We start from the raw sequence: 15,198 nt of genomic DNA, 5'->3' as shown, positions 1-15,198 counted from the left end.
TTTTTGTTTTTTGTTTTTTTCCACCATGCATAGCTCTGCCTGGTTTCAGGCTGCACATTTGTTTATGGAGCCCATTAGGGCAGGGTCTTCACTTATCTTGTTTCCAGCTCTCTCCCTGATGTCTGTGTGCAGGAGGTGCTCAGGAATTGTGTGTGGTGATTGGAGGGTGATCCTGGGGTGACAGGGGGAAGGGCCCAAACAGGCAGCAGGAGTGAGGTTGCCAGGAGGTCTTGTCTGCTGAGCCAAGTGGCTGAGCATCCATGGGGTGGGGAGGGGCCCTTGTCCAGGGTGACCAGGATCGGGCATACAGCTGCCTCCTCCTTTTTGGAATCGGAGGGCCACAGGGCTGTGAGGGACTCAGGGAGGGATATTCCATGAGCCACTATGCTGCCTCAAACCAAATTTACCCCCTCCTTCCCTCATTCATTTACTCATTCTGCGACTACAGGCCTCCTTCCCAGCAAGCCAGTTGGTGGGGACACAGCTAAGAAGCAGCAAGGAAAGCAGTATTGCTGCCACTATTTTACTTCATTAAAAAAAAAATATTTTGTTTAATTATGTGAGAGAGAGATAGCGAGAGCAAAGGGGGAGGGGCAGAGGCAGAGGGAGAAGCAGGCTCTCCACTGAATAGGGAGCCCAATGCTCGGCTCAGTCCCAGGACCCGGGGATCATGACCTGAGCTGAAGGCAGACACTCAACTGACTAAACTACCCAGGCACCCAGCTTGAGTGTTTATACCAAGCTGACCACTCACCAGGCCTTAGTTGTTGTCCTAAAAGCCCTCAAAGGCAGGTATTGTTATCAGCCCATTTTACACAAGAGAAAACAGAGGCTCAGAGAGCTCATGAACCTGGCCCACAGCCACAAACACAGGAAGAGACAGGGCTGGGGCTTGACCCTAGGCCTAAGGGCAGTGCACCCATGGGCTATGCCACCAAATCCAGACATGCCTGCTGGATTTTATCTAGCGAGAGAGAGCGAGAGATTTGTGTGGGTTTGTCTATAGAATCTGAAGCCACACCTCCACTTCCCAGGTCCTCTCTCTGTCATTTGTCTTTGACTATCATTGATATAAAAGCCAGAAAAATTGGAAGCTACCTCAATGATCATTGGTAGGGAGTGGGGCTCCCGGCATGGAGCCTGCTTCTCCCTCTGCCTGTGTCTCTGCCTCTCTCTCTCTCTGTCTCTCTCTCTCTGTATCTCTCATGAATAAATAAATAAAATCTTTTTTAAAAATGAGAAGGAGCTGTGAACTGACAGAAAGAGTTCTAAGATGTATTGTCAACTGAAAAACCCAAGTTACAGAACATTTAGTGCAGTGTGATGCTATTTATAAAAGAAAAAAAAGGAGAAAGCAACAACAATCCAAAGCTACTTTTTGAGGCACATACATAGACATGCTGAGAAAAAAGTATTCAAGGATATAAACAAACAAAGAAATTTGGGGATGGGCATGAAATGTGAGGCCTGTATCATTTGAATTTTGCCTTCTGTTCTGGTATATGTAACCCACTCAAGTTTCCCCATCTTTCTTGACATATAACTGGTATACAAAAACTTCACATAATGTGTACAATTTGGTGAGTTTGAACATACATATAGACTCATGTTACCATCACTACAATCAAGGTGATAATATCATCACCTCCAAGGCTTTCCTCATGTCCCTTTATGTATGTGGTTTGTCTTTGTTTTTATTTTTTAAATATTTTACTTATTTATTCATGAGGGACACACACACACAGAGAGAGAGAGAGAGAGAGAGAGAGGCAGAAACACAGGCAGAGGGAGAAGCAGGCTCCATGCAGGGAACCTGATGCGGGACTCAATCCTGGGACTCCAGGATCACACCCTGGGCTAAAGGGAGGTGCTCAACTGCTTGGCCACCCAGGGATCCCCTCTTTGTTTTTATTTTTATTTTTATTTCTATTTCTGTTTTTGTGGTGAGGATACTTAACAAAAGATCTACACTTTTATCAAAATTTTAAATACACAATACCATATTGTCAACTAGAGGTACTATGTTGTACAATAGATATCTGGAACATTTTAAAGAGGGAAGTGTTCATACACACTGTGTTTATAGATAGATAGATAGATTTTAGTCTTATTTATTTGAGAGAGAGTGAGAGCAAGAGATATCACAGAGGAAGAGGGAAGAAGCGGACTCCCTGCTGAGCAGAGACCTCCGATGTGGCCTCCATCCCAGGATCCCAAGATCACGACCTGAGCCAAAAACAGATGCTTAACTAATAAGCCACCCAGGTGCTCCTATTTCTCTATATTTTTATTGTCAATTTAAAAACTTAGATAATGCAAAAAATAAATAAATAAAAAATAAAAACTTAGATAATGCTAAGGATGCAAATAAAAGTTTATGCCAGTGTTGTGGACAGAGGTGGGAGCAAATGTTTCTACCAGAGCAGGAGTTGTGCATCATTAAGGGAAACAGAGAAGATGACACTTGGGCTTTGAGGGGGCCAGGTATTTCTCAGGTGGATCTGAAGACAGATGGGAGGGCTTTCCAGAATGAGAGCTCAACAGATATGAAGGCAAGGAGGTGTGAGAGGTCAGGGAGCAGTTTGGAGCATCCAGAGTACAAGACACAGGTATGTGTGTGGAGTGAGGGGGGAATGAGACAGAGCCACAGCTACCCATTAGAAATTGGGTAGCTACTGGTAGCCCAGAAGTAGCAGTGGCTTAAATAAGATGGATGCTTATTTCACACTCACATTAAAGAAGTCTGGAAGGCAACAGTCTGGGGATGTTGTGGGGAGTCCGCAGAGCCATCAGGACCAACTTCCTATAACTTTCTGCTCCACCGTCTTATGTATGTGGCCTCCCACCTCCATCCACTGTACACACCAGGCAAGCAGGGGCTGTGTTGGTTTTGACTGTAATCGTCTCCCCAGAAACTAGCTCAATAAATATTTGTTGAACAAATGAATGACATATCCTAGAACTGTTGTTTATAACACCTCATCTACCCTCCTTGAAGTTTTCATGCCTGAACTCACCAACCTTGGGCTCAAGGGTTCTTAGTGTGGGGTCCAGAGACCCACTGAAGGTTTGTAGATCAAATTTATGGAGTCCATGAACTTGGACAAGAAAAAAGAATTACATCCTTCTCTTTAGGAAGCTCCTGCTGAAATCTAGCATTTTTGTGAAAGATTGTATTTCCCAAAGATGACCTCAATGGTACCTCCCATTTCACAAGCTCTTCCAGACCTTTCTGCTGCCCCTTCCCTATTGGGAGACAAACTCTGTATCCTACCCTTGAACCTGGGTGACTACCTCAGTCATCAGAGCTCAAAGGAAGGGATGCCATGCAATTTCTGAAGCTAGATGATAAAGGTGCCGGGCACTCTGCCTTGCTCTCTTGGGGCAATCTCTTAGAATTCAGCCTCTGTACTGTGAGGAAGCCCAAGGGTCCCTGGGGAAGCTCACATGAAGAGGACCTAAGGACCCCTAACCCCCACCCCCATCTGAGCTGCTAGCCAACAGCCTGTGCCAACTTGCCAGCCACGTGAGAGAGCCATCTTGAAAATGGGCCCCCCCAGTTTCTGGAAGAGTTGTCACATGGTTCGATGATGAGCTGTCTCCATTGAGCACCATCTAAGGGGCAGATTCAAGAGCGAAATAAATGATCACTATTTGTTCTTGTTGTTTTGATCGCTATTGTTTTGAGCTCTGAGTTTTGCAGTGGCTTGTTACGCAGCAGCGGATAACTCATACAATTGCAAATGTAGGAAACAAGCCACAGTACCAGGGTACCTGGGTGGCTCAGGGGTTGAGACTCTGCCTTTGGCTCAGGTCGTGATCCTGGGGTCCTGGGATCCAGTCCTACATCAGCTTCCCTGCAGGGAGCCTGCATCTCCCTCTGCCTATGTCTCTGCTTCTCTCTGTGTGTCTCTCATGAAAAAAATAAATAAAATCTTTTTTAAAAAGAATAAATAGTCAAGAAAAGGTGTATTCTTGTAGAGTAGTTTAGCAAATTATGGCCCACTGGCCAAATTCAGCCCATTGCTTGCTATTATAAATAAAGATTTATTGGAACACAGCCATGCCTATTCATTTATGCATTGTCTATGGCTCCCTTTGCACTACAACAGCAGAGGTGAGTAGTTGTGACAGAGACCATGTGACCGCAAAGCCTCAAATATCCATCTGGCCCTTTACTGTAAAAAACTTCATCTGCCCGTACCTAGATTGTCAGGTGACCCTTAGGTGGGCTTGTTAGTGCCCTAGAACTGCCATCAGTCACTTAGTTATTTAAATTTAATGCAATTGTGTAGGAGAGGACACAGACATGAACGCTAGGCGGTGGAGGTTATTGGGGGTGTCTCCGAGGTTGCCTGTTGCGATCTGGGATCCATATCAAATGCGGTTAAAATAACTGATTATCACCCAGCCCCGTTTGTCTGTGACACTCGACGTAGCTTCCAAAGTTGTGGTGGAAATGTTCCCCACTGGCTGATGACAGCCTCAAGGGGACTATGCTGCTCTGCTGCTGGTGATCTTGCTGCCATTTATACATCTGTCCAGGCGTCCAGGTCACCTTCTGGCTTCATGCTTGTGTGTTTGTACATCTGCTTTTAATTTAAATGAGACCAAGAGGCTACGGTCTGAATGTAAGAATAAAAAGGTGTGGGTTTTATTGTACAATTTAGCATAAAGGAAAAAGAGGAGTATCAGTGCTGATGATCCTCCACTGACTTGACAAAGCATCTTGTAAGTATGCCTTTTAGTAATCCAGAGCTGGCAATTAAAATATGATTACCAGATATGAGGAGTCATGGGCATGATTAGCTTGGCAAGGACACCGCAGGGCATAAGAGCCAGGATTCTTTTTGTTTCTTGATCAGGGTGCTGAATAATTGGTGTGTCCACTTAGAATTAATTCACCATGCTGTCCACTACTGAACCATGTTCTCTTTTCTATGTACATTGTAGCCTAATTAAAAACTTAAAAAAAGGGATGCCTGGGTGGCTTAGTGGTTGAGCGTCTGCCTTCAGCTCAGGGTGTGATCAAGTCCCACATCGGGCTCCCTGCGTGGAACCTGCTTCTCCCTCTGCCTGTGTCTCTGCCTCTCTCTGTGTGTCTCTCATGAATAAATAAATAAAATCTTAAAAAAAAAAAAAACCTTAAAAAAAGTTACTGTTGCCAGGGAAGCAAATTATCAAATAAGATAACTTGTATCTCAGGCTTTTTAGGAACAAAATTACCCGGTGAGGAGGAGCCTGGGCTGCCTGTGTTTGAATCCCAGCTGTGCCACCAAAGCTATGTGGCTTTGGGAGAGTTGCTTAACCTCTCTGCACCTCGACTTGTATCTATGAAGTGAAGGGGACACCAACCCGGCAAAATTGCCTAAGATAAAGAGGGTAAGACATTTAGTAGAATCGCTGTCACGGAGCAGATGTTCAATACAGGATACCACCACTGTTTTTGCCCAGGTGTGATGAGGTGTGAAGAAATAGAAAATGCTGAGCATGGGGGAAGGGAGGGAAAAAAGGGAATAGGATATGAAGCACTGCTATGCTGATAAAAATGGGCCAAGGATGGAAACAGGTACGTCAAAAAGCAGGACTATGGTGGATTACAAATTTGTGATAACACGTTCATTTTCCTTGTGAGCTCTCTTAATGGTACGTATCACTCTCTGAAGCGCCTTAGTCCAGTTATTTATTAATTTGTTTTTTTTTTTAATTTTTTTTTTAACTTTTATTTATTTATGATAGTCACAGAGAGAGAGAGAGAGGCAGAGACACAGGCAGAGGGAGAAGCAGGCTCCATGCACTGGGAGCCCGACGTGGGATTCGATCCCGGGTCTCCAGGATCGTGCCCCGGGCCAAAGGCAGGCGCCAAACTGCTGCGCCACCCAGGGATCCCTATTTATTAATTTGTTGGCTGCCCATCACCCCTTTCCACACCCCCTAGAACACGAGTCTATTTTGTTTCCCTGCATCTAGAGCAGAGCTAGCCATGCAGCAGGTGCTCAATAACTATTTTTTAGCTCATTGAGTGGGTATATAATATATATTATATGTATATTATGTATAGATTATATATATATATAAATATATGAAAACAAGATTCAACCATTCACTTATGCATGAGCAAAGCTCTAATAGAATTATAGCATTCAATGATAGCAAAATTTGGGGACAAAGATCCTACCATACCGCGCTTATTATGAACGCATGGAGATTATTTCAATCTTTCTAGAAGCTGACCTGGCACTCTTACCCAGTATTCCATTCCTGGGACTCTCTTCTAGGGAAATAACAGAAGATCTACCCAAAAGTTTAAGCACAAAATTTTTTCCTCTTGCATTATTTGTAACAGCCCTTTTGTTTTTTGATATAACACAATTTCCACAGAATTGGATATAACACATTTATAAGAATAAACTTCATAGGCTGTGTAAATTATGGAACAGTAGTGTTATGGAATATCATGCACTCATTTTAAATGAAATGGGAAAATGTTTTTATGTTATATTAAGTAAAAATAAGCAGGATGCAGAAGTGCTGTATAATATGCTCTCAGCAAGAAACTTCTGTTTCCATTCTGTTTGAATGGAAAACCATTCATAATTTTTATTTTTTTTTAAAGATTTTATTTATTTATTCATGATAGACATAGAGAGAGAGAGAGGCAGACACAGGCAGAGAGAGAAGCAGGATCCATGCAGGGAGCCCGACATGGGACTCGATCTCGGGACTCCAGAATCATGCCCTGGGCCGAAGGCAGGCGCTAAACCGCTGAGCCACCCAGGGATCCCCCCATTCATAATTTTTAAACTATTGGAAAAGTCTATAGAAAAAAATGGCAGCAGAATTACCAGGGGTTTCTGGTTGTTTTGTGTTTTGCTTATCTGCATTTCCCATCTCTTTACGCACACAAGGATGCAATTTTCTTTCTTCTTTCTTTCTCTTTCTTTTCCTTTCTTTCCTTCTTTCTTTCTTTCTTTCTTTCTTTCTTTCTTTCTTTCTTTCTTTCTTTCTTTCTTTTGTGAGGGCAAAGAGAATTATCTTCAGAACGAGTGTTTACTTCCTCTGGGCAGTCAGATTCAGTCTGGAGGTGGGTGGAAACTAATCCAAATTCCAGAAAGAGGGGATCCCTGGGTGGCGCAGCGGTTTAGCGCCGCCTTCAGCCCAGGGTGTGATCCTGAAGACCCCATATCGAGTCCCACGTCGGGCTCCCTGCATGGAACCTGCTTCTGTCTCTGCCTCTCTCTGTCTCTCTGTCTCTCTCTCTGTGTGTCTCTATAAGTAAATAAATAATCTTTTTTAAAAATTAAAAAATAAATTTAAAAAAGCAAATTTCAGAAAGAATGCTAAGCACAAACAAAATTATCCCGGTGAAAATTTGGGAATGAACCAAATGGCCAACAACAGGATATCGGGGAGTAAATTATAATCTACCCATAGACTCTTAAGCAGGCATTAAAAGTTGTGTTTATGAAGAACTTGAAGCACCACAGCAAATGCTTGTTATGCTTAAAATAATGTGTAAAACAGTGAGATATGAAACGACATATGCAGTATTATCCTGCTAGAGAGGACTAGCAGTGTGTGTGTGTCTAGTCCATATTATATATATGTGTGTATATTAAAGTACTATATATAGTATATATTATATATATACACAGATAACATAAAGAGGATTATATATACTGTGGATTATATATGTATATATAATATATACATTTATATATATATATATGAAATTGGAGACAAGAAGAGAATGCTAATGACACAGTTTTACAAAGATAAAACCTGGAAATGAATGCGTCTCAGTGGGCTGCCTGGGTGGCTCAGCCAGTTGAGCGTCTGCCTTCAGCTCAGTCATGGGCCTGGGGTCCTGGGATCGAGCCCCACATCTGGCTCCCTGCTCAGCAGAGAATCTGCTTCTCCCTCTCCTCTTCCTCCTACTCACGCTCTTTCTATCTCTATCTCAAATAAATAAATAAAATCTTTAAAAAATAAAAAATAAATGTGTCTCAGTGTGTTACTCCTGGTTATTTCTTGATGGAGGACCAGACCCCTAGAGGTTAATCCTGCCCCTTCAATTTCGTAGAAGAAGTGCCCTTGGCCACTCAACCTCTTTCCTGGGGACCCACTCTTTTCTATTGGATGTGTCCCCTTGCAGGTTTCATCCCTATATATTTCCCGTACATTTGAACCTTCACAAACATAGACTTCTGCAGATTTTTTTCATGTAAGCATTGCATGATGTAGAAAAAGATGTTAGGTTTTGAAGCCAAAGGCCAAGAAAGAATTCTTGAGACATCTCTGATACAAAAAGGTGGTTTTATTAAAGCAGGGGGACAGGACCAGTGGGTAGAAGGAGCTACCCTGGGGTCATGAGCAGTGGCCCATTATATACTATCAAGCTGGGAGCGGGTTAGGGACAGCACAGCCTCCCAGGCATTTTGGAAGCAAGGTTTCCAGGACCTTAAGGGGACTAGCTATCGTTGGGAAAGGGTCATTTATAACTGTCTAATAAAACCTGAGTCATGAAACCCTTCAGATGTAGATCAGTGGGTCATATGCTTGGGGGATGATCGTCAACAGGTATCTTAGGGTGTTTAGAGATAAAGGAAACTTTTTTTTGAAGATTTTAATTATTTATTCATGAGAGACACCAAGAGAGACACAAAGGCATAGGCAGTGGGACTTGATCCCAGGGCCCCAGGATCACCACCTGAGCCAAAGGTAGATGCTCAACCACTGAGCCACCCAGGTGCCCCGATAAAGGAGATTTATAAAGGAATTTTTATTTTATTTTAATTTTTAAAATTTTATTTATTTATTCATGACAGACACAGAGAGAGAGAGGCAGAGACACAGGCAGAGGAAGAAGCAGGCTCCATGCAGGGAGCCCGACATGGGACTCGACCCCAGGACTCCAGGATCACGCCCTGGGCCGAAGGCAGATGCTAAACCACTGAGCCACCCAGGATGCCCTATAAAGGAATTTTTATATGTTAAAGTAGACTTACAGGATCCTGGCAGTTGGGCTAAGATAGACTTTTGCCCTTAGCAAAGTATGAACATCGAGTTCCTAGAGGAAGATCACTCTGCCTGTTTCAAGGACTTGCCAATGGGCTATGGGTAGTAAGGAAATTTCATAAATTCCCTTCTGCCTGTGTTTCCCACATCATCGGACATTGTGCTGTATGAATTGTACCCTCACTTGCTTTTGTTCACACGCCTCCCAGGGCTGATTCTATCACCAGCACCTGCTTTGCGATTTGAATCACATGCCATGCCACACTCACAAAGTCCTGGCTTATTTAATTATTTTCTTACTGATAGCGTCTGGATCATTTCCAATCTTCTGCCATGATAAGAACACAGTGATGAGCATCCCTGAAAGTCCTGCCTGGGGTTCTGTGCCCATGCTTCTCTGGGAGAGATCCAGAAAAGTTGCCATTCTGAAGGAAGAGAGCACATATTTAAATGTTAACAGACCCTGCCACATGGCCCTCCATGACCACTGAGCTCTCTTCCTCCTCCACAATTGTCAGGTGTTCCATTTTGAGGCTGTGTTTGCATGAACACGAAAATAAGGTGTGATTTCTTTTTTTTTTTTTTAATTTTATGTATTTAGTCATGAGAGACACAGAGAGACAGAGACAGAGGCAGAGGGAGAAGCAGGCTCCCTGCAGGGAGCCTGATGTGGGACTCGATCCCAGGACCCCGGGATCACACCTTGAGCCAAAGGCAGATGCTCAACCGTTGAGCCACCCATGTGTCCCTAAGGTGTGAACTCTAAGGATGCAACCTGCACCCCATTTTTCTGGAAATCAAGTTGGGACAGCCCTGGTCTGATAGACTAAATGCCTCTGTCCCCCCTCTGGCGAGCCCCTGGTGTGTTAAGGGTGACCTGGTCTTGTCTTGGGATTCCCACCTGCAGGTCTGAGGATGGGGATATAGGTCACTGATGCCCTGTTCCTCCATCCTGCCAGGGACTCTATGCAGTGAGAGACACTGAGTGGAGTTTTGGGAATCTGAGACAAGACTGGAACTGTGTCTCTAGGTTCCAGAACCATAGTCCCTTGATTTTACTGAAGAGGAGCAAAAAATAGGTGAGGGGACAGGGTTCCTGATGCCAGAGGCTTGGAGCGTCACAATTAACTGTGGCTTGTCCCATCCCAGGCATGTCCCTATCGCTGGTTTCCTCCTTCTCATTCAACCCTGAAATAGACCAACTGTATTAGTTTCCTACAGCTGCTGCAACAAATTGCCACAAACTAAGTGACTTAAAACAACACACATTTATTCTCTTAGAGTTCTGGAGGCTGGACGTCTGAAATGAGTCTTAGGGTGTTAAGTGGAGGTGGGCGGGTTCCCACTGCAGGCTCTGGGGAAGAATCCATTTCCTTGACTCTTGCAGCTTCTAGGACAATCTCTGTTTCTGTCTTCACCACACCACCCCCTCCTCTTCTGTGTGTGTCAAGTCTGCCTGTGCCTCCCTCTTACAAGGACCCTTGTGATTATATTGACCCCCCCCGGATAATCCAGGATAATCTCTATCTCGAGATCCTTAGTTTAACCACACCTGCAAAGTCCCTTTTGCCATGCAAGATAACACATTTATAAGCATATTAATCACTTAAATATGTTTTTGTATCTTGTGTTGACATTTTGGGGTGCCTTACAGATCCCCCCACCCAGGCTTGCTGACCCTTAAAGACAACAACCTGTCTACTAGCATATCTTCCAGATGCAAACCCACCAACCCTGAGCCCATAGCCCCCAAAACACCCTCTTTAGCCAACCGTCACACTGATCCACTATTTCCCCTGCCTAAGATCAGCCAGAACCAGGCACCAGGTGACTAGAGACCGCTCCTGTATCCCAAAGCCCACCAGAATTGGAAGAATTTAGCCAATCCTAAACTGTTCAGCCTGCCCTGTCTTGCCTTCCCTGAATAAATCCCAGTAAAGGCTTTGGCTTAGGCTTCCCGCTGCACCTGGACCCTCTGGACCTCGCCCCATGTTCCTCTTCATCTGGCTGTTCATCTGGATCCTTTATAAAATCCTTTGCGATGAACGGATACATACAAGAAAAGGGTTTCCCTGAGGTCTGTGAGAGGCCATAGCAAGTTATCGAACCTAAGGAGACAGGGGAGGGAAGCTTCGGTTTGTAGCTGGTTGGGCTACAGGTGACAGACCTGGGGACCTGGGAGTGGCATCTGAAGTGGGGGGCCAGTCTCGAGGGGAGGGACTGAGCCCTTGATCTGTGGTGTCTGTGGGGACTCCAGGTGGTTAGTGTCAGAATTGAAGTGTTGGACACCCAGCTGGTGTCCCTCCAGAGAGACGGGGAATTGGTGGGTACAAGGGGAGGAGAGGATAGCCCACACCTCTGGTGTGTCAGCGTGCTGTAAGTAGAGAAAGTTTTCCTTTATCTTCTTTATCCCACATCTTATTTTTTATATATTGATTTTTAAAGATTTGGGGTTTTTAAATAATCTTTACACCCAATGTGAGGCTCGAACCCACAACCCCAAGATCAAGAGTCACCTGCTCTACCAACTGATCTAGCCAGGTGCCCTTCACCCACATTTTATTTTATTATTATTTTTAAAAGATTTTTATTTATTTATTTGACAGAGAGGGAGAGAGAGTGAGACAGAGAGTAGCTGGGAAAGAGCCGGAGGAAGAGAGAGAAGCAGACTCTGCTGAGCAGGGAGCCTGATGGGGGCTCTATCCCAGGACCCTGAGATCATGACCTGAGCCAAAGGCAGATGCATAAGACTGAACCGCCCAGGCGCTCCTCACCCATATTTTAATATAAAATATTTCAAATGTGCAGAAAAATCAAAAGGATTAGACACTGAGTGCCCCACACCACTCAACCCTTAGATTCAGTGTAGAATGTTTCACTCTGTTTGCTTTATGGTCCATCTGTCCATCCATTTGTTAAATTGAGATACAATTGACATCTAACATTGTGTAAGTTGAAGGTGTACCTGTGCATTGATTTGCTTCATCTTTATCTAACACCTCTATCATGTCACATTATTATCATTTCTTTTTCATGGTAGGTACAATAAAGATCTAGTCTCTTAGCAACTTTGAAGTTTGTAGCAGTGTGATGCTTAAAAAGAAAAAAGTACCTGGCTCAATTTTTAAAGTACACAGGTCATTGAATGGTTTTTATTTATTGATTTACAGCTTTACTGAGACAATAAATGATAAACTATACATGTTTGAAAGTGCACAATTTGGTAAGTTTTGACCTATGTGTACCCCTGTGAAGCCATGATTGCTCCATATCTTTAGTCTTTTGTTTGCTTTATTCATTTCTTATTTTTAAATTTTTAAAAAGGTTTTATTTGTTTATTCATGAGAGACACAAAGAGAGAGGCAGAGACACAGGCAGAGGGAGAAGCAGGCTCCACGCAGGGAGTCAGATGTGGGACTTGATTCCGGGTCTCCAGGATCAAGCTCAGGGCCGAAGGTAGGTGCTAAACCACAAAACTGGGAGCCTTGGGTGGCGCAGCGGTTTAGCACCTGCCTTTAGCCCAGGGCGCGATCCTGGAGACCCGGGATCGAATCCCATGTCGGGCTCCTGGTGCATGGAGCCTGCTTCTCCCTCTGCCTATGTCTCTGCCTCTCTCTCTCTCTCTCTGTGTATGACTATCATAAATAAATAAAAATTTAAAAAAGAGAGAAAAAGAATTCCCAACCCTTTAAAAAAATAAAAATAAAAAAATAAATAAACCGCTAAACCACCCAGGCGTCCCTTTTAAATTTTTTTAAAAAATATTTTATTTATTTATTCATGAGAGATACATAGAGAGACACAGAGACATAGGCAGAGGGAGGAGGCTCCCTGCTGGGAATTTGGTACTGGACTTGATCCCAGGACCCCGGGAACAAGGCTGAGCCACCCAGGCGTCCCTAAGATTTTTTTTTTAATTTTTATTTATTTATGATAGGCACACACAGTGAGAGAGAGAGAGGCAGAGACACAGGCGGAGGGAGAAGCAGGCTCCATGCACCGGGAGCCCAACGTGGGACTCGATCCGGGTCTCCAGGATCGCGCCCTGGGCCAAAGGCAGGCGCTAAACCGCTGCGCCACTCAGGGATCCCCCTAAGATTTTATTTTTAAGCGATTTCCACACCTAACGCAGGACTCAAACTCACGACTGGGAGATCAAGAGTCACACGCTCTTCCCACCAGGCCAGCCAGGCGCCTCACGCATATTTCTTATTAGAAACTACAACATCACAGTATGCATCTAATCTTTTGATTCATTTAAGTGAGTTGCAGAAAGCAGCGCATTTCACCCCAACCCTTCAGCAAGTATATCATTCACTCCGCTCAGTGTTTGTTCACAGTTGTAGCTTTTTAAATGGGGTGAAGTTTACATGGTGTGAAATGCAAAAGTCTTAATTCAGACAGTCTTGAGAAATGCATAACTCATGCGGCCCTTCCCTTTAGCTGCTCCCCATCTGAGGAGCTGAAGAGCCTGGTGCAGTGTCCTGAGTGGAATGCCCCATCTTCTGGATTCATCCCTTTCTCTGTGGATTCCCTTAGCTTGGACTACCCACCTGCCTCCGTGTTTCCCAAAAATTGGAAGATATGTCTTCAGGAGGTCTTCTCACCTGGGCCCTGCTGACATTTGTGACTGGATGGCTCTGTTGTGAGCCCCGTTGTGTGCTGTGGGATGTTGAGCCCCATCTTGGCTTCCACCCGCTATTCCCAGTAGAATCTCCAACCCCTCAGTAGGAGTCCCTGGTAGTGAAGCAAGTGGACACAATCCCTCCTCCAGGGACCATCAAGCAACAGAGACAGGCTGTTACACCTGGACATCCCCCCACCCCCGGAGGTTCCGACTTCCTTGACCTAGGGATTGGCTTTAAAAAGCCCCCCAAAGGGATTCTGATGGGCAGCTAGGATGACAATTGGTGACCCCAAGCCACTGTTAATTAAGCATTTATTGTGGGCCAGGCAATGTGCAAACCTTTTTTTCTTTGAGGGGCGCCTGGCTGATTCAGCCGGCGGAGCATGTGATGCTTAATCTCCCGGGTTGTGAGTTCGAGCCCCACGTTGGGGATACGGATGACTTTAAAAAGTAATGTACATGTTTTAAAAATTAAACAAAAGGTGGCTCAGTGGTTGAGCCTCTGCCTTTGGCTCAGGTTGTGATCCCAGGGTCCTGGGATCGAGTCCCGCATTGGGCTCCCCACAGGGAGCCTGCTTCTCTTTCTGCCTATGTCTCTGCCTCTCTCTCTGTGTCTCCCATGAATAAATAAATAAATCTTTAAAAAATTAAAATTAAACACACACACACACACACACACACACACACACCCATGCAATCTTTTCTTCTTCTAGCCAAGCTGACGCTGGGTTCAAATCCATGCTGGACAAGTCACATTAGCTTTCCATGCCTCAGTTCCTTCATCTGTCAAAAATGGGGATGATGATAATGGTGCAGGCCATCTAAGGTCATCATGAGGATTAAGTGAGCAGCTGTGCAGCTCTCTGGGCAGCGTGTGGGGCACTGAGTGAGTGCTACGTAAGTGTTTGACAAATACAATAAAACTATGACTAGATCTCTTGGTATGACTAGAGTATCCCTAGGGTTGTGTTTGTGCATTGTGCAAGGCGTGTCAGTTTCCCTGGGCTGGGAGGGAGCCTGAGGAGCAGTCCTGGGTCCCAGAGGAAAACTGGGATCGCATCCAGCTCTTGCCGTCCTTCCATTCTGCCCATTGGCAGGCAGGGTCTCACCTCCTACCTTTAGCTTTTTTGCTCCTGCCAACCCTTCTGCCCTTCCTTCCCTCACCCTCTTCAACAGCTTGCTCAGATTGTCACCACCTCAGGTTAAAATTGCAATTCAGGGGCGCCTGGCTGGCTCAGTCAGTGGAGCACGCCACGCTTGATCTCGGGGTCATGAATTTGAACCCCACGTTGGGTGTGGAGGTTACTTTTTTAAAAAAATTGCAATTTAACTCAAGGCCGAGTCCCCGTCTCCTCATACTTCACCCTGCCTACTTTCCTCCGTGGCACAATCTTTACGTGTTTATCTGGAAGACTCCCTGCAGGGCAGCCACATGCCACGATGAAGGCAATGTGATGATACACAAATACTTTAACAAATTCACTCAAGGAAGAAGGTTCTTTTTCTAACTGACACAGAGGCACTGTATAGACCACCAGCTCCCCCCTCAAACC

Source organism: Canis lupus, chromosome 1 (genome assembly GCF_003254725.2).
Source record: "Canis lupus dingo isolate Sandy chromosome 1, ASM325472v2, whole genome shotgun sequence".
Taxonomy (NCBI): Eukaryota; Metazoa; Chordata; class Mammalia; order Carnivora; family Canidae; genus Canis; species Canis lupus.
Note: the sequence above shows the minus strand (reverse complement) of the source record.